Source organism: Puma concolor, chromosome C1, assembly GCF_028749965.1.
Source record: "Puma concolor isolate L17-30 chromosome C1, mPumCon1.1.hap2, whole genome shotgun sequence".
Classification (NCBI taxonomy): Eukaryota; Metazoa; Chordata; class Mammalia; order Carnivora; family Felidae; genus Puma; species Puma concolor.
Window position 1 is genome coordinate 155938811 of NC_141674.1, and position 22428 is coordinate 155961238.

At 39.7% G+C, this 22428-nt stretch overlaps 1 protein-coding gene across 5 annotated transcripts in view; it reads right to left on the reverse strand.

The window, feature by feature from the left end:
- Nucleotides 1–22428, reverse strand: part of GALNT3 (polypeptide N-acetylgalactosaminyltransferase 3) — a 98881-nt gene that overhangs the window by 25002 nt on the left and 51451 nt on the right. Inside the window, exons 1-2 of one of the 5 annotated variants that reach the window (XM_086718801.1) lie at nucleotides 19077–19863; nucleotides 4697–4775 (exon numbers count right to left, since the gene is read on the reverse strand). The exons of 1 other annotated variant lie outside the window; for it this stretch is intronic. The gene's annotated coding sequence lies outside the window, so the exon portion shown is untranslated. Of the gene's footprint in view, nucleotides 1–4696; nucleotides 4776–8389; nucleotides 8479–17916; nucleotides 18015–19076; nucleotides 19864–22428 lie in introns of those variants that run through there. 3 more of the 5 variants (XM_086718800.1, XM_025934885.2, XM_086718803.1) reach the window with 3 other exon arrangements.

Genomic DNA, 22428 nt, shown 5'->3' on the forward strand with positions numbered 1-22428 from the left:
ATTGATTATTAAGAAAGGGGGAAATCCGTAAGAAAGCGTAGGTATACTGATAGGTACTGTTAGGCATACATCTAAAATAGTGGCTTTTATTTTATGGAGTTTGTCCTCAACTTATGTACCTCTATTCCAACTAAACCAGTTAAGATTATAAGTAGTTTTAACAAGTAAACTGGCACACTCTCAAATTTATTCACCTGATAATACTTGTGAATCCTGACAGAACCACTGAAGAGTAGAAAATTAAGAGTGTCTAAGGTGTTGTTATACCACAACTATTTTCTATAGTTCACACAAATAATAAAATCTAATAACAAAAAGAAGATGGCACTAAGCTTTTTACTTGAAGTGACTCTAAAGAGGCAACAGTGTCTACTCTAAGAATAGACAACATGTTTACTAAACTCTAATATGGGCCACCAGAAGCAAAAGAAAGGAAAAGGAAAAAAGAGAACATCGATGACAGCCTGATTTTCTTCACGATGTTTTAAAACATATAATATGAAAGGGTTTCAGTATATAACTACATACCATGCACCATTATACTCAGTCAAATTTGCAGGCACAAAGGGGAAGGAGAATGCCTGTTCTCCCTACATTCTAAACATATTTTAAGGAAAATTTAATTTATAGATGTGAAAACTAACTTTGACACTTTATTCAGTTTTTCTTCCAAAGATACTGCTAAATTTAAAATTAAAAAGCCAAGTTTTAAGATGGATTCTCTGGCCTTTAGTAAAAAATTTTAAGCTAAATAAACAGAAGAGGCAGAATTTGAATAGTTAGTTCTGTATACTACTTCTAATTGGAAAGATATGTATGTATGTATGGAATAGGCACTTTGGTTTCAAAAGATAATTCAGTTATAATGTATACTGCCCAGAAAAATGAGATTCTAATACATCTGAGTTTTGGTTGCTTTCAGAGCCTCATGTAAGGATTAAAATGACCTGGTAAACTTTTTACATTATTTGAAGACACAATGTAGTTTCAGAACCATACAATTCTTGCTGTGTATGTATGTAAGCTAGATCAGGCATTTGAGAAGGAATGTGCTGGTCTCCTTAGGATGTTTTAATGCAACATAAAACAAGAAAGGGTCCAGGGAAAGCATACAGTAAAGGGAGATGACAAAACTAAATATTTCCATAGCAGTGATGGTTTTCCCAAGATACTATATGCCCAAAATCATATTAGAGGGTAGGCTGGGGAATGAGAAAGAAGAATGGAATTCTTCACCAATAGGGCAATAATCCTATAATTGTGTGTGTGTCTATCTGAAGAAGTCACTCAATTAGCAGGTTTTAGTTTAGGATGTCTCTAATGAGGGAGTCAAAGGAAGCTTATGAAGGACACAAATGATGTCTCCCTTCCTCCTGGTTGTTTTTCTGGCACTCACGATGTCGGTGACACAGTGAGCACCCAACAAATTTTTTTACCAGGAAAAGGAAAAAAGGACCAAGATTTAATTTATTAGAAATAATAAAATAATAATTTACTTTTGTTAAATACTGATTAGGTCCCCGATACTTTAATATTACACAGGTTCTCATGTAGTCTTCCAATAATCTTGAGAAGTCATTCCCATTTTGCCCACAAACACTGAGCGTCAAATAGATTCAGTGGCTTGGCCAACATGATTCAGTTTAAATGGAAAAGCAGTATTCTCCCAACTGTGTTCAAACTCAGGTCTGATCTAAAATATTAAGCTTTTTGGGGCGCCTGGGTGGCTCAGTCGGTTGAGCGACCGACTTCGGCTCAGGTCATAATCTCACAGTTTGTGAGTTTGAGCCCCGCGTCGGGCTCTGTGGTGACAGCTCAGAGCCTGGAGCCTGCTTCTGATTCTGTGTCTCCCTCTCTCTCTGCCCTTCCCCCACTCATGCGCTGTCTCTGTCTCAGAAATAAATAAACATTAAAAAAAATTTTTTTTTAAATATTAAGTTTTTTTCTCCTGAAACCAATATTGCACTGTATGTTAGCTAACTAAAATTTACATTGAAAACAATACTAAGCTTTTAGTTGAAGTTATCTGAAATAAGATCTTCAAGGGTCAAGAAATGATACTCTAAATGTAAGGAGATAAGGGGAAACCCTAAGGAAAGAACTACAAATAGCTTCATACCACATAAGGTTTTCTGGACAAATGAGTCAAATAAACACACACACACACACACACACACACACACACACACACACACACACACACACACACACACACACACACACACTGGAGCGCTGGGGTGGCTCAGTCAGTTGAGGGTCCAACTCAATTTTGGCTCAGGTCATGATTCCAGGATCCTGGAATCAAGCCCCATGTCATGCTCCTCACCGAGAGTGGAACCTGCTTGAGATTTTCTCTCTCTCTTTCTCTCTCTCTCTCTCTCTCTCTCCCTCCCTCTGCCCCTCTACCCCACTTGTGTGCGCTTTCTCTCTATACAAAATGAAAATAAAAATAAAAAAAATAAAAATAAAAACCACACAACTATTTTCAGAACGTGTTTTTGGAAATAAGGCTGAGGATGAGATTGTAGATTTTAACAATGGAGGATTAAGAGATTGAGACCTTTTAGTGGCAGAGTTTACTAGAGTAGGAACATGATGCTTTGCTCTTTGCAGATTATTTCAGAAGGGAATAGTCTTCTTTTATCAATTGCTGATCACTTGAAGATTCTGAAATGAATCTCCCAGGGATTTTTATATGAATTTTCTGTCCTTTGCTGCTAATGTGCAATATTAGGCTTCCATTAATGATAAATTACACTCAACATTAAGCATCTCTATTAGCGGTCTTCAACTCTGGATACACTTAGCAGAAAGCTCTTTAAAAAGAGTGCTTTAGGCCTCCCCTCTAGAGAGTTTGATATAATTGTTTTAGGGCCAGGGCCCAGGTCCTGCTTTTGTTGTTATTTTAGGCTCTCCAGATAATTCTAAAGGGTGGCAAGGGTTAAGAATCACTGGTGTAGGTCACAAGACTTTAGGCAAATCAAAACTAGCACTTGATAGGGAAATGACTGCACCTAATCAAAAGCAACCACACTATTAATTTCTGATACTCCAAAGACAGGTTTTTCAAAATAGAATGCTGATACAAAATGAGCAAAAGTTATTTTGACATGGAGAGATAAGATGAAATCCAAAGCAAGAATGACCCAAAGTTTCCTGAAAAGGCTCAGAGATTAATGCTGATATAAATGACACACTGGGGTTTTACTACAAATTATGGCGTTGCAAAATTACTTTTAAAATATGTTATTCCTATCATAAAGATGGAAAAACTCAGATTCTGCGCAATAAAACACATAATCCAAAAGCCACACAATAAATGAATGAGTTAAACAAAACCAGGATTCTTAACTCCTATTCCTGGAAATAACATCACGTTCCTAAGCCTCACTACTTACCAAATGTCAAGACCTATGTGAAAACAGCCAATGAAACAAAACAAATTTCTCTTAATTTCAACTTCCAATTAAACTCAGAAGTTTCAAAAATGAAAAAAAAAAAAACAGCACAACAGCAAATTCAGGATATAAATATGATTAGCAGGTAGAGGTCTTATTGTACTTTCTAAAACCTTTAAACACACCTATCTAAAATGTCATTTGCTAATTATTAAAGGTCAGATTCACAGGAGAGATTAATATCATGAAATAGCTTTTTTAAACTAGAAAAAATTAATTTAAATTCAAAGATCTATTCAAAGATCTCTATTATAAATTTCTAAAATTAGAAAAAAGTTAATATTCAGAGGCCTTATCAATCTATATGCTAGAATATATGTAGACATTACAAAAAGGCATTAATAATAAATTAAAACATGCACAAAATAATGATACTTTAAAATGACTGAAATAATATGCATGATTCTAACAGTCTGTGAGATTGGGTTAAAAATCAATGGGTTATTCTCCAGGGTAAAAACATGTTGCTATCTGAACAGAAAAGACTGAGCTATCACAAATCAAAATAACTACAGAGCTGTGGCTTTCAGTTATGTAGACTCTAGTTTCTCAAACTTTAATGTGACAATGAGTCACCTGAGGATGTCGTTTACATGCAGATTCAAACTGGAAAAGATCCATCTTTAGTCCAGTTGTCCCTTCCAGGTGGAAAAGGACACATTGCAAAGACATTAGTTGTTAGTTTAATTTAAAATATTCCAACTGAAGCAATCTTCTAAAGCAGTGAAAAGCAGAACGTTTCATAACCGCATGTGAAAGTAACATTTAATAAAATAAGAGGATAGTAGTTCTTTCCATTTCTTGTTCCTATATTTGTGACAATAAACATTTACAGCTTCAGGGATTTAAGGTCTGGTTCCAGGTGACTTTAACTGGCACAAAGCCTAATTGTATATGAAACTTGCTTGCTACAGCATGAATTAAAGCATGCGATAAAAAATTAAGGGTAATCACAAAAAACAAAACATTACAAAATTATATATCCAAAATGTAGCATAGATTGTAGAGTAAGAAGAGTACACTACTGTAAATTAATTCATATTTGATCTTTGCCACACATTACCTAGATCTCCTAATCGAATCAAAACAACAACAAAACTTGCTCTAATAATAAACCTTACGTGCTTGGGCAGAAACTTTATTAAGCACCTCTCATCTACTAGTTAGGGAATGGAGGGGTGGCAGGAAGTCATTTCTGCTTGTATTTATTGGTAAAACCAAATTTCACGGTGACTTACTATTATGGTTGTTTAGTTTCGGTTATGATTAAATCCATTTCCACACCCTTGCCTGAAATTCTTCTAAGCAGGAAGTGACCTGTGGATGTATGACAAGGGACAAACACTGATACAAAGCAAACTGCCCTGAGATGGCTACATGCTTCCTCACAGGAGGAAGCAGCAGACATATCCCAAGTATCCCAGCTGAAAAACAAACTGGGGTTGCTCTGGCTGGCTGGAAAATGCCACCAGTGAACAACTAACTGCGTGTAACTGTCACAGAGTAAGATGACTTTCTGAACAAAAGTCATCTGCAGGTTATGTGACAAAAAGTCTAGTAACAGAGCTGAGCTCCAACAACTCAGAGGCACTGCTTTTATTTAATACTGAAAAGGGTGTGGTCACACATCCAACTTCTCAGCTAAACCTGGTCAGATAAGCATCTCTATTGACAATATTATCTTTGAAGGTGAAAGGTTATGAACAGGATCTTAATTTGTAGAGCAGCCAACTCTACACAATTTGGAGCATACAAGTAATTATGGAACTGCACTACCCTTTGCAGGGGAGGGTAATATGGTGGTGAAGGCAAGCTCACATATTCTCTCTCCTGCTACTGTGATTGAATCTGCACCTGTGAAAGGTATATACTGATTGGTTATGGCATAATTTTGAGGAGTGAATTGAGTGCTCCTACAGATTACCCACTTAACTAGTACTTCTCCTGGGTAGAAGTACTACCTTCTAAAAGATTTATCTATTTACTTTGTAAACACAGTTGATGGCTCTTGGATTAGTAAGGAGACAGAAACTATATAGTGATTTGAAAAAGGAAAGTATAATATATTATTCTGAGAGGACTGGAGTAACAGGGAATTGGTTAGTGAGAGTTAAAAAGAATTCAAAATAATATAGGAGTAGTAGATATAAGGGGCAATCACTACCTACAAGGCTGAGATGAGAGCCCAAGGAAGAACCTTCCCCTCACCAGCACATAGATCCAGAGATCTCTACAGAAAGAGCAGTGTTGGCTCCTTGACAGTGGAAAAGTTACAGAGGTATCTCACTAGTGAAACTTGCCCAAAATCTGACCTGTGGAGTCCCAGAAGAAGCCATTCATAGGAAGATGTCAAACCCTGGAACTTGTTAAGTGCCGATGCTAACAGCTGGCTGCTGATGGCACCTGGAGTTAAGAAGCTGTGCTCTGCAGGAATGTAGTGCACTTTCATGTATAGCCTGGGCCAATATGGTGCAGGTTGGTGCCTAGGATAAAATTTGGGTAGTTGGTGCCTTGGAAACCCAGTTTTGTGGGGTCCCCAATGTGCACATGTATAAGGCTAAACAAAGAGTGTATGGAGCAGTGACGTGGGCTGGGGAACAGGTCCATGATGTCTATGACTCCAGGGTACAACCCTGCTGTCCAAGTCAAGCTCTGGAGAAAGTGCAGGGGGCACAGGTGTGCCAACTCTAGAGAAAACTGTGCCATGCAGTTACTTAACACTAGAGAAAACTATGTGGAGGCCTAGAAGTAGAGAAAAAGGTATATGCTCAGTAAGAGCCTAGCCAGAAAGTCACCCTGAAACCAGGAAGGAAAAGTATCTTCTACTTTCAGTATCCCTCCAGTGCCCTCTACTGACAAGGCTTAATTAACATTGTGCCAGCCAGCAAAGGAGAAATATTTACAGATTTCCAGCACCCCCCCCCCCCCCCGCTCCACTCCATTATTACAGAGCAGGAGAAGAGAATGAATTTACAGCTGAGAGACAATAAGCAGCATAGTCTACCCTTTTGACTGCTCAGTTTCCATATGCACACTTTCTCGCACATTTGAACTCCGGTGGAAAAACAAAACAAGCACCTAGCAAGATGCAAGCATCCTCCTTACAAGTGAAGAGGAACCCTGGAATGAGACACAGAATGCCAACAGCCATTGTCTCCAGTGACAATGGGAATTACTTTTCAAATTCTGACACATCCCCAACGTAATATTCAGTTACCTAAAGACTAAATTGTAAACTTAGTATCTAACAAATTCTATGCAATATTTTGTTAAAAAAGAAAGAAAGAAAGAAAGAAAGAAAGAAAGAAAGAAAGAAAGAAAGAAAGAAAGAAAGAAAGAAATGGGAAGGAGAGAAGAAAATATTGCCTCCAAAACACAAAAAACAAAAACCAAAAAAACAAAAGGCCTATTAAGTACAGTGACAACTGAATGCCCAGAAATGTTACTGAGGCGCCCCTAAATTTTTGTGAGTCTGATTACCCGCTGGTTCTCATATGCTTCACTAAGATACCTAAAGTAATTGCTACTTTCTGCTCATCAAATACAATCAGCATAATATTATCAACATAGTAAACCAATGTGATATCTTGTGGGATGTTGGGATAATTAAGATTTCTAGGACAGGAGAACTGACCTGGCCCTGAGACAAGACTGTGAAGACACAATGTTGGCCAAGCTAGATAAGAGTAAATTGCTTTGGGGTGCCTGGGTGGCTCAGTCCGTTGAGCGTCCGACTTCAGCTCAGGTCATGTTCTCACGGTCCATGAGTTCGAGCCCCGCGTCGGGCTCTGTGCTGACAGCTCAGAGCCTGGAGCCTGTTTCGGATTCTGTGTCTCCCTCTCTCTCTCTGACCCTCCCCAGTTCATGTTCTGTCTCTCTCTGTCTCAAAAATAAATAAACGTTAAGAGAAGAAAAATTATAAAAAAAAAAAAAAAAAGAGTAAATTGCTTTTGGTGGTCCTTGTAAATTGGTACAGAGAAAAAGCAGTTAACCAAGTCGATAGCTACATACCAAATGCCAGAGGTAGTGTTGATTATATCAAGTAAAGACACCACATTCTGTTTCAGCAAGCACATTTGGAATCATCCAATGATTAAGTTTACAATAGTCCATTCATTCTTTAAGATCCATCCAACTTGGGCACAGGACAAATAAGTGAGTTAAATGAGATGTGATAGATAACTCAAGTCTTATTTCAAATCTTTGATGGTGGCACTGAGCTCAACAATTCCCTTCGATACAGTATTCTTTCTGATTTACCATCTTAGAAGGAGGGCAAGTTTTAAGGTCTTCCACTTAGCTTCTCTTATCACAACGGTCCTCAACCCATGACACTTAGAGAACCAATATAAGGATTTTGCCAGTATCCAGGATGTCTACTCCAATTATATATTAAGGAAATGGGGAAATAAGCACAGGGTAGGTCTGCTGACCAGGTGGACCCTCCTGTGAGTCAGACTTTCACTAAGACTCCACCTATTACCTAAATGCTATAACTCCACACGATGACTAGAGGGCCACAAGTGGTATTTTGGCTCCATAGGAATTGGTACAAAAGGTCTGAGTGTATTTTCTTTTCCCCAAAGCATAGCCTCTCTAATAAATGGTTATAGGTCCCTTTGGGGAAGGCTTTTGAGGACAATTTGTGGTGTATGCTTGAAGCAATGGTGTAGCCTTCAAGACTGGCCTCAACTTCAATCAAAGGGCTCTGGGCCTGTAAATTGACTTGGGTTTGGAAACTGAGTGAGAAGTAATGAGGCTCAACTGTGGCAACTAAAGCCAATGCTTTTTGCCACCAAGCCTAGAGTTTTTTCTGGTATCTACAACAAGTGATACTGTAGTACTGCCCATCTATTTCATTCATCACATTTGCAAAACAATGCCTTCTGATTATATCTATGTCCCAGATTTCCATTATGGTAGATACCTACTTTGTCCTTGGTGGTTAAATGCTGCCACTTGTCTTCTGCTACCATGGAATCCCATCATCTCCATTGACCAAGGAGCCAATCTTAATGGCCTACAAAGGAGAGCAACCACAGATTTTTTTTTTTTTTTCACTAATGCAGGAACTTCCCTCACTAATGTTTTTCTCAATATCTTAGTAAAAGGGAGAGTGTACTGGGCCTTGACATGGAATATAATTGGAGGATGGGCACTCAGGTTGCAAACAATTAAGTCTAGTGAACATTCCTTTTATGAAAGAATCCCAAATCTCATGAGTAGTAGACAATTTCTACTAATTCTCCCTGTTGAGGCCCCAGAATTTAAGGGATAGGGGAATAGGGGAGCAAGTGAGCAATTGCTCTATTGCTATCACTTTGTATTCACCTTACTACAGGCTTAGCTATAACTCACTGGGTACATACTCATCCTCTACCTCTCAGCTTCCATTCTTCTCTAGAAAAAGTGTCAGCAAACTTTCCATAAAGGGCCAAATAATAAATATGTTTTGCTTTGTGAGCCATATGGTCTCTATTGCAACTACTCTATTTTTGTGGTGCAAAACCAGTCATACACAATACACAAATGAATGGGCATAGCTAGTTCCAATAAAATTTTGCTTACAAAAACAGGTGGTGGATAGAATTTGGCCCAAGGTACTGTGCCAATCCCTAGAAATTCAAAATGGCTTCAATCTCAACATTTCTTCATTTCCCTGTGCTTACCTCTTCTCCATTAGCGTCCACATTCTCAGATGTAAAAGAACAAAACAGTTCTTCACAAATCTATAACATCATTTAAAAAAAGTAAGGCATAAAAGCAATGTCTGCCTTTATGATTAGGCTATTTTTGCACCTATTTTGAAACATGCAATATCCCTCCACTTATCTAGTCACCATCTGAAATTCCTGCATTCCCCACTCCTCATGGTTAGAGTATGAAAAGATCTTATTAACACATGTTTCAGTTGGAAATAAACGAGTGTCAGACTAAATTTTATTCTCCTTTCAAAAGCCAACTTCAAATAGGAAAATTTTCCTCATACATAGACAATTACCACACACTGAGGTCTATGAGAATACTGAATGCCCAGCTCCATATAGGGAAGGAAGGGGTACCTAACTCTGTGGGGTTTGTACTTAGTTCTTCTGGCAAAGGGGAGAAGCCCTGAGGGGTATTAAGCAGGGTGATGACCTAATTACAACTGAAATTTAATTAAATTTAATTAAATTTAATTTAATTCTTGGGGCCCTGGGTGGCTCAATCAGTTAAGTCCAGCTTTAGCTCAGGTCATGATCTTACAGTTCGTGAGTTCAAGCCCCATATTGGGCTTTCTCCTGTCAGCACAGAGCCTGGATCCTCTGTCTCTATTTCTCTCTGCCCCTCTCTGACTGGCACTGCACACACACTCTTTCTCTCTCTCAAAAGTAAATAAACATTAGGGGTGCCTGGGTGGCTCAGTTGGTTGGGCACCTGACTTCGGCTCAGGTCTTGATCTCACAGCTCGTGGGTTTGAGTCCCACGGTCAGGCTCTGTGCTGACAGCTCAGAGCCTAGAGCCTGCTTCAGATTCTGTGTCTCCCTCTCTCTCTGCTCCTCCCCTGCCTGTGCTCTGTCTCTATCTCTCTCAAAAATAAATATTTTTTTAAAAAGTAAACAAACATTAAAAAAATAAGATAAAATAAAATAAAATAAAACAAAACAAAATAAAATAAAATGATTATTCTTGAAACTGTTTTTAATATGGATTTGGTGGTGAGGGTGGTGAACCAGAGAGGAGACTGAAGGTGATTAGCAGACTATTAAAATTAATCCAGGTAAGAAATTGAGAAGGGGTGTGGAGGCTTGGGAAGAGATCCAGGAGGTAGAGTTGGCTAAATTCAGCAAATGAATCAATGTGGAGGCTGGAAAGGTTGTTAAATTGTGAATTGTGTAAGGATGCGTTCTTGACTTATTGAAAAAAGACCAGCTAATGAGTGCTCTCTGCTCTGGATTATCTGCAGTGGAAGAGCTGGAGTTAAAATAACAGGGCAAGGGGCTATGAATGCTAAAAGACTAATGACAGAGGGCAAAGGATATAAGAAGGAGACTGAGGTAATAACAGCAACAAGTCTTAACCAGTTCAAAAAGATGGGTCATGGGGCGCCTGGGTGGCGCAGTCGGTTAAGCGTCCAACTTCAGCCAGGTCACGATCTCGCGGTCCGTGAGTTCGAGCCCCGCGTCAGGCTCTGGGCTGATGGCTCGGAGCCTGGAGCCTGTTTCCAATTCTGTGTCTCCCTCTCTCTCTGCCCCTCCCCCGTTCATGCTCTGTCTCTCTCTGTCCCAAAAATAAATAAAAACGTTGAAAAAAAAAATTAAAAAAAAAAAAAAAAGATGGGTCATATCTGAAAGCTCAAATAAAACAACGCAAACAATAATTTGCATTAGAAGCCCTCTCTGTACTATGAATTGCCCCTCACAAGGGTCCACTCTGCCATGAGGTGTTTACTACCAGGTATTCTTCTGCCCTTTACCCTATCCATCTGACTCAGAATTATCAAACTTGCATGGTCTCACACTACTCGCCTCCAACAAATTATCAAGCAGGTATGAGGATAACTTCTAGAAATTTATCCCACAGATATGCTAATATGCAAGTAGCATGATAACCTGTAAGTCTGCACATTAAAGCATCATTTTAACATCAAGACACTAAAACAACCGATAACTCTACCAATAGGGAAATAAATTACAATAAATAAATTATGATACAGTCATATGATGGAGTATTATGCCAGATTAAAAACAAAGAAGCTACTTTATATGCTGATATGAGGTTATCTCCACAATAAGTTAAGTGAAAAATGAGATTCATTTGCATTTTTATGTATGCAATTTATATATATAACATATACTTTATTATATATACATATACACACACATAGACACACGCATGTATATATTATACATATATAATATATGTATATGTAAAAGGAGCATTGTTTGCTCATAGGAAAACCAGGTATTAGAGGGCAACAGTTAAAAGAAGACTTATCATATATACGTCCTTAGTTGTTTTAAATTTTGGACCATGTGGATAGAGTAACTACTAAAAAAATAAGCAGGGAAAAAATTGAGAGTAGAATAAAAATTTTCGGACAGGTAACATCTCAAATTTATTAATTCCATTCATCATTTCTCAAGAAGCTACTAGGGGATGTGTTCCTACATGAGAAAGTAAACAACAAAATCATCGTATCTAAAAAATAGGGCCTCCTTCAAAAATGTCAGCAAAGAAAAATCCCAAACACCTGCCATGAAACAGGCTTAGAAAGCAATAGGCCAAATTGGAACAAGAGAACAGAGAGCTCCAGAAGAGACCAATAAATCTGATAGGTTTGATTATGTGGAAGAATCATACTGAGAAGATATTGGAGTATATAGAAACAGAAATTGATACTCAAAAAACTAAGCTATTTTTTTTTTCTTAAGTGAATTATTAACTCTATGGTTCAAAAATTTTTACTCATACTCATAATAACTTGCTTGGCTCAGCAGTAAACAATATGTACATAATAATCATAAGTAAATACCAAAATGCAAACAAAAAATGTGAGAATTATATTCAGAGATGGAGGGAGAGCAAGAGGCATGTGTGCTCAAGAGCTAAATATTTATCTACTTTAATGGGAAGTCAGTTGATAATGTCAAACATTGATAAATTAAGGAATAGTAGTATAAGCACATTATTGCAAAAGGCAAATAGGAAGCAACACCTAAAAGAGGTTAAAGCATTCCTAGACGCAGCAGCACTGGGGGAAGTGAGAGTTGACTGGATTTTTGATGCTATCGCTGTTGTAAGGCTTTTAATAATTCTTTTTAGTTTTATTTACATTTAAGTAGAAGTACAGGACTTGGAATCAGACAGCTTGGATTGGAATATTGGCTCTGACATTTTACTGCCTCGTAGACAGAGGCAAATTATTTACTCTATTTTCCTGTCTCTAAAATAGGGAGAAAAATACCATGCACCTCATTGAGTGGCTTTGAAGATTAAATGTTTAATTCATGAAATTGTTTAAAATATGCCTGACACATAAGTGCTTAATAGTAAAATAGTAAAGAAGGGGTAATACTTATTAAGACAACAAATTTTATCTTCTGTTACTTGATAAAAATGTAAAGGCATTAATAACTGAAATCTAATTTTAAATATATGAGCCACATGTTAAAGTCTGCTCCCTTTCTCAGGAAACTTTAACTTTTTTAAAGTTACTACTCCCAGGTACTAAGTGGGAATTTGTTTCTCGAGGCTACAGTCTTCAATTTAAATCCATAGGCCGGGGGCGCCTGGGTGGCTTGGTCGGTTAAGCGTCCGACTTCGGCTCAGGTCATGATCTCACGGTCCGTGAGTTCGAGCCCCGCGTCGGGCTCTGTGCTGACAGCTCGGAGCCTGGAGCCTGTTTCGGACTCTGTGTCTCCCTCTCTCTCTGCTCCTCCCCTGTTCATGCTCTGTCTCTCTCTGTCTCAAAAATAAATAAACGTTAAAAAAAATTAAAAAAAATAAAATAAAAAATAAATCCATAGGCGGAAGCAGGAGGTCGGGGGGAGGCGAAGACTGGTGAAAAATTCTAGTTAGTCCTGGAAAAGGGGAGCTCAAACTGGAATCTGAAGGATGAGTTTTTAGCTAGATGGGCCAAAAGAGGAGGGAAGAGAGTTCCAGGCAGGGATGATGACACTTGCAAAGACCAGAGGCAGGAGGAGCGCGTGGTCATAAAAAGGGCCAGTAGAGCTGCAACAGAGTAACATGACACAGGTGTGTGCAGTAAGCAGAATCTCAGTCGTGCCAGGCCTTTAGGCTGAGTGAAGGAGTTGGTCTAATCCTAAGGCAACGAAGGGCTTTAAGCAGTTTTGAATGTTTTGAAAAGATCCCTCTGGGAGCAGCGTAGGGAACTAACCAGAAGGAATTCAGGTAATCAATAGGGAGGCCATTTGTAAAAATCCAGGCAAGAGATGTTGATAGTGACAAGAGTGGAGAAAAGTAGATGGATTCGAAAAATATTTATTTAAGAGGTAAAACTGACAGAATGACTTTTTTTTTTTTTTTTTTTTTTTTGGTCTAGTCTGATTAAATTACATTATTTAAGTAAAAGTTGCCCCTCCGGTAATTCCTCACCAATAGCAATATACTCAGTCGTACAACATTTATAAAGTAAAACTATAAGACATTTCAATCACAAAGTTAACTTTTCACTTGTAAATGGTAAAACCCAGACCTTGGAACAAAACCAAAAGCCACAATAATATGGAATTCAAAGGAAGAACATGGAAATAACAGCAATCTAAATTAAATAGACTAAGTACAGTGAAACAAGTTTCCTAAATCCTCAATTTCTGTGGTCGCTGCCCAATAGGAAAGCAAATATACTGCCTGCCCAATGCCTCTCCCCTCCCTGTGCCACTTTTACTCCAATATTTTTACTCCACAATAGACTTAGAGGAAAGAAAAATATTACATGCTTTGCAAATATCTAAATGGGTGTGTATGTGTACACAGGCACAAAAGCAGACTATATTAAGTCACATATGTAAAGTGCATGATAGGAGTATGCATAAGACATCACTCCTAGCCCAGATGTATGGGGGGGGGGGGGAGATACAGTTTCCTAAGTGAGGTGAGGCCTCAATTGAGTCTTAGAGCTAAAAAGAGGTATAGAGGTAACATCAATGGGGGGGTTAAAAAAAAAAGCACATAAGAAAAAGCATTGAAATCTGTTGTTGGAACATAAAATTTGATTTATGGAGTAGAAATCCATAGGTAAGCACGGGTCAGATTCTGTGAGACCATTTTAAGGACCATGGGTTCTATCCTGAGTTATGTGAAGTTATTAATAGGTTTAAGCAGAGGAGAGAGACATCCAGGTTTACATTTTTACAGATCATTAGTGGAGGGGTTCTGCTGAGGATGGATTTGAGCATAACACCATCTGCTGAGATATTAGGTAGCAGGTAGCTATGGTACCCCATTTAAGAGTTGATGAGACCCTGAACTGGAGCAGAAGTAGAAGAATTTGTGGGGGAGGGGCAGAGGAAGAAGGGCAAAAAACGTTAACAGATTCAGTGATATGATAGTTGTGGAGGTTAAGAAAAGAGAGTTAAAAAATGACCTCTGGATTTCTGACATGACACCTGGATAGTGGAACGGATCCATAACCCATTCTCCAAAATACCTGGAGCCAAATATGTTTTAAAATTCAGAACATTTTGGATGTTAGAAAGGAGATATGGTTTACACACCCAATATAACATTGTACCCCCAACAGGGCCTGGAACAGTACCATGTAATTAAACACATTCCACCAAGTGGAATAGATGATAAAGAGCTCCCTGACAGTAAATTTAGGTTTTGTAGCAAATTGAGTTCAAGTGTTGCTGACAAAAAAGTTATCAAAAACATTTTGGTTTTCCAGGGTTTTTGGTTTTTGTTTTTGTTTTTCTTTGGTTTGGGTTGGCTTTGGAATTGTGGATAAGAAATGATAGATGTACTAACACCTGTAAATAAAACATAGGAAGTAAAACAGGCTGTTTTTGTTTTTGATGGAATGAAGGTTCTGGCTTACTCAGGTATGATCTCAGATAATTATGATATCTTAAAGATGTCTAGGAAGCAATGGGATAAATGAACAAATTAGTTGGGACAGTTTGAAACTAAAACAATTACAAGGAAAATGTACACTCAGGGAAATATTCTCTATTTGGTGCCAAAACTATGAACCCAACTCAGAGAATGACTCAAGGAGACTTCATCTGTCAATAGACACTAATGACCTTGAATTGAGAGTCCTATTTGTCTTTGCTTTACCACATAAGTTAATGCATTTTGGTCTCTTGCCATTGTTGGCATTGATTTGAATTCAATGTTGCTATTAACAGTACATTAATTTTGTTAAAATTACTCAAATTATATAAAAGAATTATTCTGGTATTAACTAGATGCATAATTAGGTGATTGGAAATATGTCCTTCTCAATCAGATTTTCTAACCATAAAAGATCTGTCATAACAAATGCATTTCTACACTTTACGAACCAAAAAACTGACTATGTTCTGAAGACGATTTGGGGGTTGATCATTTCCAAAATATTAAATATACTAATTTTCTTTTAGAGAAAAATTCCTTCTACCAGGAATTAAAATTAAATTTTTCTATGGAAGGCTTAATCATCCCATGAGAGTTTCCAAGCCTACATCCCTACAGATCCTTAGAGACCTAATCTAATCTCTCAATCTCCCAATCTAATCTTTTTAGGGCATAGGGGTCTGATTCCTAGACTTTGTCTCCTGTTTCACAGTAAAAGAAAAATATATACAAAATTTTAACAGACTACAAACCAATAATAAACTGGCTTATGTTTACTCTAATAGTTTTTTAAGCCTCTGTCTAGCACTATTAACATAGCCATAAAATTTAGAATTTGGAATAGAGGTGGGCAGAATTATTATTATGTTTTTTTTTTTTTAACGTTTATTTATTTTTGAGAGACAGAGAGAGCCAGAGCCTGAGCGGGGGAGGGGCAGAGAGAGAGACAGAGAGACAGACAGAATCCAAAACAGGCTCCAGGCTCTGAGCTGTCAGCACAGACCCTAACGCGGGGTCTGAACCCATAAACCGTGAAATCATGACCTGAGCCAAAGTCAGAGGCTTTGAGCCACCCAGGCACCCCAAATTATTTTTCACTTTCCAACTTTCACTTGATAATTGCTACCATCAAAAATTCTTCAGAAAAACCCTTCCAGTTTTTCCTGTCCCTAAACATACTGCATACACTATGCTGAGGATCCATTTAAAATACAATAATGTACAGTGAGGTTTCATGCAGTTCCTTATATTTGAGAAATTTAGTCTAGCACCAGATCCTAGAGTCTAAAACCCTTCAATAAAAGTTTAATGAGGAATGATGGTATAATTCTACATTTTTTAAATATACAGTTTGTTTTTCTTTCTTTCAAGTATGTGTGTGTATATGACATAGTATGCTGATAGAAAAATCAGCCTTAAAAGTACAAATTCAATAGGATACTGCTATTTGCATTATAGGTTCTAGCCCAACTGTGGTCCTAAAAGTCAACCAGTGTGTTGAGATCAGTATTTTAAAAATAAGATAATAGAGAAAATCCACGTTATGAGCCTAAATATTGTTTTGTGAGCCTTGTTTCATATATATACACAGAGAGCATACTGCATTGAGGCATCGAATTCATTTCTTATTGAGGATTGCAATCCAAAAAGAAGTTTTAAAAATACTAATGTTGAAGAAGTATGCTTGCCAGCCAAAACTCTAGAGTGTTGCCAATGGAGGGATGGCCCTGGGTTACTGCCTTATAAAATATATTTTAAGCCAATACAATAAAAGATCAGAAGACTAAATTGTGTTGTCCATGTTGACTCAAAAAATTAACTGTGGCTCTGAAAAACCAAGAAAGGATTAAAAATCTCAATCCACATGGCATCTTCAATACACATGTGAGAAGAAGAGTGACATCCTCACTCACTCTCCCTGGAGTCCGGACAAGTAGAAATTAGGGTAAATCAGAGCTGGACAAAGAACAATGGAGTATTCTGTACTTACAAAGGCCTTACAAATTATACAAAAGACAAAAAGATAAACATCTTATGATAAGTGAGAGTGAGGGTGGTGAAAAGTAAAGATAATATGACCCTTGAGTCAAGTCTTTGGAATAATAATAATGCCACTAACTTGCTGGGTGAACTGAAATTAGAATCTCTCCCTCAGCCTTGGTTTATCACGAACTGGATGGATTGACTATCCAAACTGAGAAGAGGATCCTGAGATTGGTAGGGGTAGAGGAGATTCCTGATTTAAGGCCTCATTACCTTAATCTAGGGAAGTATATTTTTTTTCTATTTTACAGATAATTTAACTGAGGCACACTGTTACTCTAATGCAAACATGTCACCTTTCTCCCTAAAGAGTAAAGGTAGTCTAGAAACATCTGGCTCAATAATCAATGAGGTTTAAATTAATACTCTAAACTCAGGGAACAACACCTACACCTAATTTGTAAAGAATATTTAGCATAGGTATTTCTCTGTATGGAGATGAGATTAAGAGGGCAGGCCAGGCTCTTTTGACATAAGCAGAAGGCACTGGTTGAAAATATCATTAATAACCACGTCCTGTTTGTGTGGTTGTCATGTATCTTTAATTGCACCTCTATGAGTTGTTAAGGCATTTTGTTAAGTGTGCAGTTTGAAATACATTTTTAAACCTCAGTGAAGATAGAAGTAAAATGCAGGCAATGGAATTGCCATTTATTATGAGAAACTTCTATGTAAAAATACTAGTTAAAGCGATATAAAAAGAAAGATGCTTGGTACAAATAAACTGTTCAGAATGTTTAGTGCATATGCTAGACTTCAGATATTAAAAGTAAAAGTTAAGTTTAAAGAATTCTAATTGTAGAGTATGACTTTAACCTCATGTGTTTTAACCACAGACTCAAAGAAAACGTACACAGTAAATGAAGCAACACATTCTCCCACAAGCAGAAATTCTAAAATGAAAACGCAGCAACTTTCTTATTTTTCCACAACAGTATTTGAACGCAAGTGTCTTCATTATATGTATTATAACTTTTATAACAAGTTACGTTGGCTTCATAACATTTTCTAAAAATCAGAAAAGCTGTTAACCTATGGGGTTCTAAAAACAGAAATAGTTATTTGAAGAGTTTGAAGTGAAGTGTTTTTGAGGAGTTTTGAGGGAGAAGGAAGCAAAAGGCTATAAGGTAAGCACCAGTTTCACCCTCAATTCTTAAGCTTTAGAAAAGCCTAATTAGGCAGGGAAAGGAATTTGGGCCTGGCACACCCAGGTTCAGACGTGGCAGGATCCTGAAACAAAGTTTTTCTGAACCTTTGAGTCATATGCCACAGGCAAACCAGAGCCGCGATATGCAGGTCGTTAAGTCAACAGGTCCTTTAACGAGATGGTGTGCGGTTGGTGAGTGGCAGTTGGATTTCTTCCTGCCACGAAGAAAATAACTCTACTCGATCAAACCGGAAAGTGGGCGCAGCTCTGGCTTAGGGAGTGCACCCGGAAAAGTGCAGAGAGAGAGAAACAGACAGAGACAGAGGGATGTCCGCGTCCCGACCACAGAGCGCTTTCCAAACCACTCGGAAACCATTTAAATGGCTCGGGCGGCCGCGGTTTCCAGCCTAGGACTGTCTGGGGTCCGGCTGGGAAAGTTGCCTGGCAAAGCCATGCCCTTTCCCGTCGCGGGTTTGCGCCCCCCACCCGGCACGGGGGCGAGAGGAGACCAGCAACCTGTTAGCCCGCGTGCAAACGCGGCCACCTCGCGCCTGGCCCGGTCCCTCCGACCCCGCACTCCGGGAGACTCTCCCAGGGTCAAGCTGCGGGCCACCAGGACTCGGGCCCCAGTCCGGATCCTCTGGAGCCTCCCTACAGAGACTGTCAGGGGCGACAGGGCTACCCCCGGAGCGCCACCTGCCCCGGCCTCGGGCGCCCCTTTCGGCCCCTCCGGAGGGGCAACTGAAACACCGCTCTCGAGACCACCCCCAACCGGCCACCGGGACCGTACCCCTCTCCCCACCACGTGAACCTCGGCGTCCGTCTGCCCAGGGTCTCCCGGCCCCAGCGCCGGCCCGCCCGCTTACCTGGCGGGTGGGCACAGCAGGGCGGCGGGAAGCAGCGGCCGGGCGGGCGCTGGACGTGGGCCGGGCGCCAGGTGCAGGTGGCGGCGGCGGCGGCGCCTCCGGTTGCTGTCGCTACTGTTGCCGCTCAGTCCAGCTCCTCCTCCGCCGCCGCCGCCTCCTGCCTTCCCGCTGGGCCTCCTGCGTTGCCAGGAGAGGCCGAACCGAGGCTCCGCTTCCTCCTGGAGTCTCCCAGGTGAGCTCCAGCCTGCGACGTCGGCAGGGGCGAGGCCCCCGTCCCGCGCCTGCGCGCCAGCCTCCTGCCCCGCCCAAGCCCTACCTGAGCGCTCCAGGTGAGGACCGAGCACCGCGCGCGCAGGGTGGGGGCGCCGTCCGGGCGGAGCGCAGCCGCCGCGCGGCTTCCCTCTCCGCAGACGGCGAGGCTGGTTCTCCTAGAGGGGCGCGTGCCTCCGCCCGTCTACATTTGAGGAGTCCCGCGCAGACCTGGTGCCAGTGGGCACCTTGTAACCAGAACACGGTCTGGGTCCTTGGGGAACCAGAGGGTCTAGATTGCCCTCACACACGTCTTCCCTTCTCTAAGGTTCGCCAAAATGAAGGGGTGCACAGCCCGGAGACCGGGGGATGGGGGGGCCAGTGCCCCCCGAGAGCCACCTCATGACGGCTGCAACTGTTGTCTCGTATGGTTTCCTCGAGCAAGGTTCAGCAGCTTCTGTCACCAGTTAGGTTCGTGAGCTATTGGGTGAGCTTCCTTCCCATGTACTAGTCTTGATTTCATCACTTGACTCACTTCAGCGCAGCTAGTGGTTTCCGTTTCTGTAAGCGCGCGCTCTGGTAGGGGCGCCTCCCGTCCAAAGGAGGAGCCTCCCTCTTCCAAAGAAGAGCCTCTGGTATTTGGCAGAGCCTTGCTAACTTGGGGCGCACCACCCCTTCCTGGGCTGCTATAGAAAGGCAAACCGATTCCCAGATGGGAGAGCGAGCAGCGACAGTACAGAGAAACCTGCTGTCCTTGTTTGCAAAGACACGGGTTTCCTGGAGAGGTTTTGCTTCTCCTGGAGGTTTGCTTGAAAGCTCATCTGCTGGGAGGGTGACGATGCAGACTCTAGGGAGATAGGGGATTTTGCCGTTGTTTTTAAAGACATCTTTTTTTTTTAGACAGTATTTTTTTTTCCTTTTATGATATTTACAACTTTGTTTCAGCCTGCCTTCTTCTGTTATGACAAACATTGACACACCCAAAACCAGGACTTAAAAATGACCCCTAGGGGCACCTGGGTGGCTCAGTCGGTTAGGCCTCAGACTTCGGCTCAGGTCATGAACTCACAGTTTGTGGGTTCGAGCCTCGCGTCGGGCTCTGTGCTGACAGCTCAGAGCCTTGGAGCCTGCTTCAGATGCTGTGTCTCCCTCTCTCTGCCTCTCCCCTGTTCGCACTCTGCCTCTCTCTCTCTCTCTCTCTCAGGGAAAAATATTAAAAAAAAACACAAAACTTTAAAAAATGACCTCTATACCTTCTTATAAACTCATCCAGTATTTGGCTCTATCTTCAGTGTACATAGGAATAGAAATAGAAATAGCCGAAAATGTTTTAGTGGCATACTTAATTACATGGTGGCAGGTTTTTGTGTAGTTTAGTTCTGGCCTTCCTCCTGTATTTTGACACATACACTTATGGTTTCTATTTATTGGCATATTAGTGTTACATATGACCTAAAGTTAAAATTTAGAAATACTGGTTAGTATAGTATCAGTAGGTGTAACTTTAGAACGTGGCTAGTCTGACACTGGGCTTAGCATCCATGGTACTATTTTATACCACAGCTATGGATCTGATTTAACACTTTAGTTTTTTGTCTTGAATATTGTAGTTATCTTGCAAGCATCAAGGAACCTTTCTGTGCTTGTGATATTTTAATATCAGTACCTGCAAGCAGTTTTTAAGCTTTCCCTCTCTCCCCCGCAAAACATTCAGGAACTGCTTATGTGTATTACCATATTAACTTGATAATATTTGTCTTTAGATCCAGAGCTGAAAATACTACCTACCCAAATCCACCCTACCTCCCCCCCCCACCTTTTTTTGAGGTTCTGCCATTTTCTTTGTTGTTTGCTTCTAGATGGAGATTAAAGTCTCAGTCTTTGGGAAATTTGGGAGAAATCCTAAATGTATAACCATGGAGTCTGTATCTCTTGTCTTGCACCACCCATCTCTGAATGAGGGAGGAGCCAAAGACTATGAGAGTTTCGATGTCCCACCAGGCAAAGAGCAACAATTTTCACCAACAAGAGCAGAACGGAGCAAATGGATATAGAAAAGCAATTTGGAATCCAAGGACTGAGATTCATTGACAGCAAGACTAGTACAGTCAAATAATAACTGTAAAGAGAAGCTAGAGCAGATCTACAAAAAAAGAGAGCAAGCAAATAGGACCAAAATACTGCATGAGGGGTAAAAAAAGAACAGAACAAATATAAAAATCAGGAGTTACTAACAATTGACTGCCAGCTTTACAATGGAGACAGATAATTTAAACAAGGAAAGCCGTGTTGTTTGGGTCTGGCATATCTACTAGCATTGCACATAGTATTTCATTTCATTCCGAAAACAAAGTCTTAAAACTAATAAAAGTTTTTTACTTTACAATAAAATTCAAATGCTGCAGGCCCAGAAAAGAAAGCATGATGCTGCAACGTTTAATGCCCTAAATCCAGTGAGATGAGGGGTTTTTGAAAGTATCATCCCATTTAAAGATTATGAAATAAAGAATTTGTTTTATAAAGAAGTTAGTATTTCTTTATAAAATAAAACCCAGGAAACTTAGTGTAGACATGCTTCTCAGAAACAAGGTTGTTGTAATTCTACATGTTTGGCATGTAATGGCAGCTAAAATAGAAAATTAAGATGATTCATACACGAAAGAGAAACATTTCTCTCTCTCTCCACACACACACACACACACACACACACAGAATTAGCTGTAAAATTCTTATGTAAATTTAAGATAATACTGTTTAATAATTTTTGTCAACATTTAAATTAATGCCAAGACTGGTATGTAACACTTAGTAGGTACTCAATAAATATTTGTTAAATTAATAAATTGATCCATTAAATGCCATGAAAAACCCATTATGCCTAATGTCTTACACAGAGTACAAGTCCAAAGAATGGTTTAACCAAACAGTATGGAGAAATAATCTAGGGCAAGTAAGAATGATAGACTAAGAATTTGAGGGACAGCATCTAGTAACAATAACTATCAGTTATCATTTATCATCCTTTCAAAAGTCACTACACAAAGCAACTTATACTCGTACAAGTTACTTTACTTCTGGGCTTAAATTTTCTCTTAAAATGGTA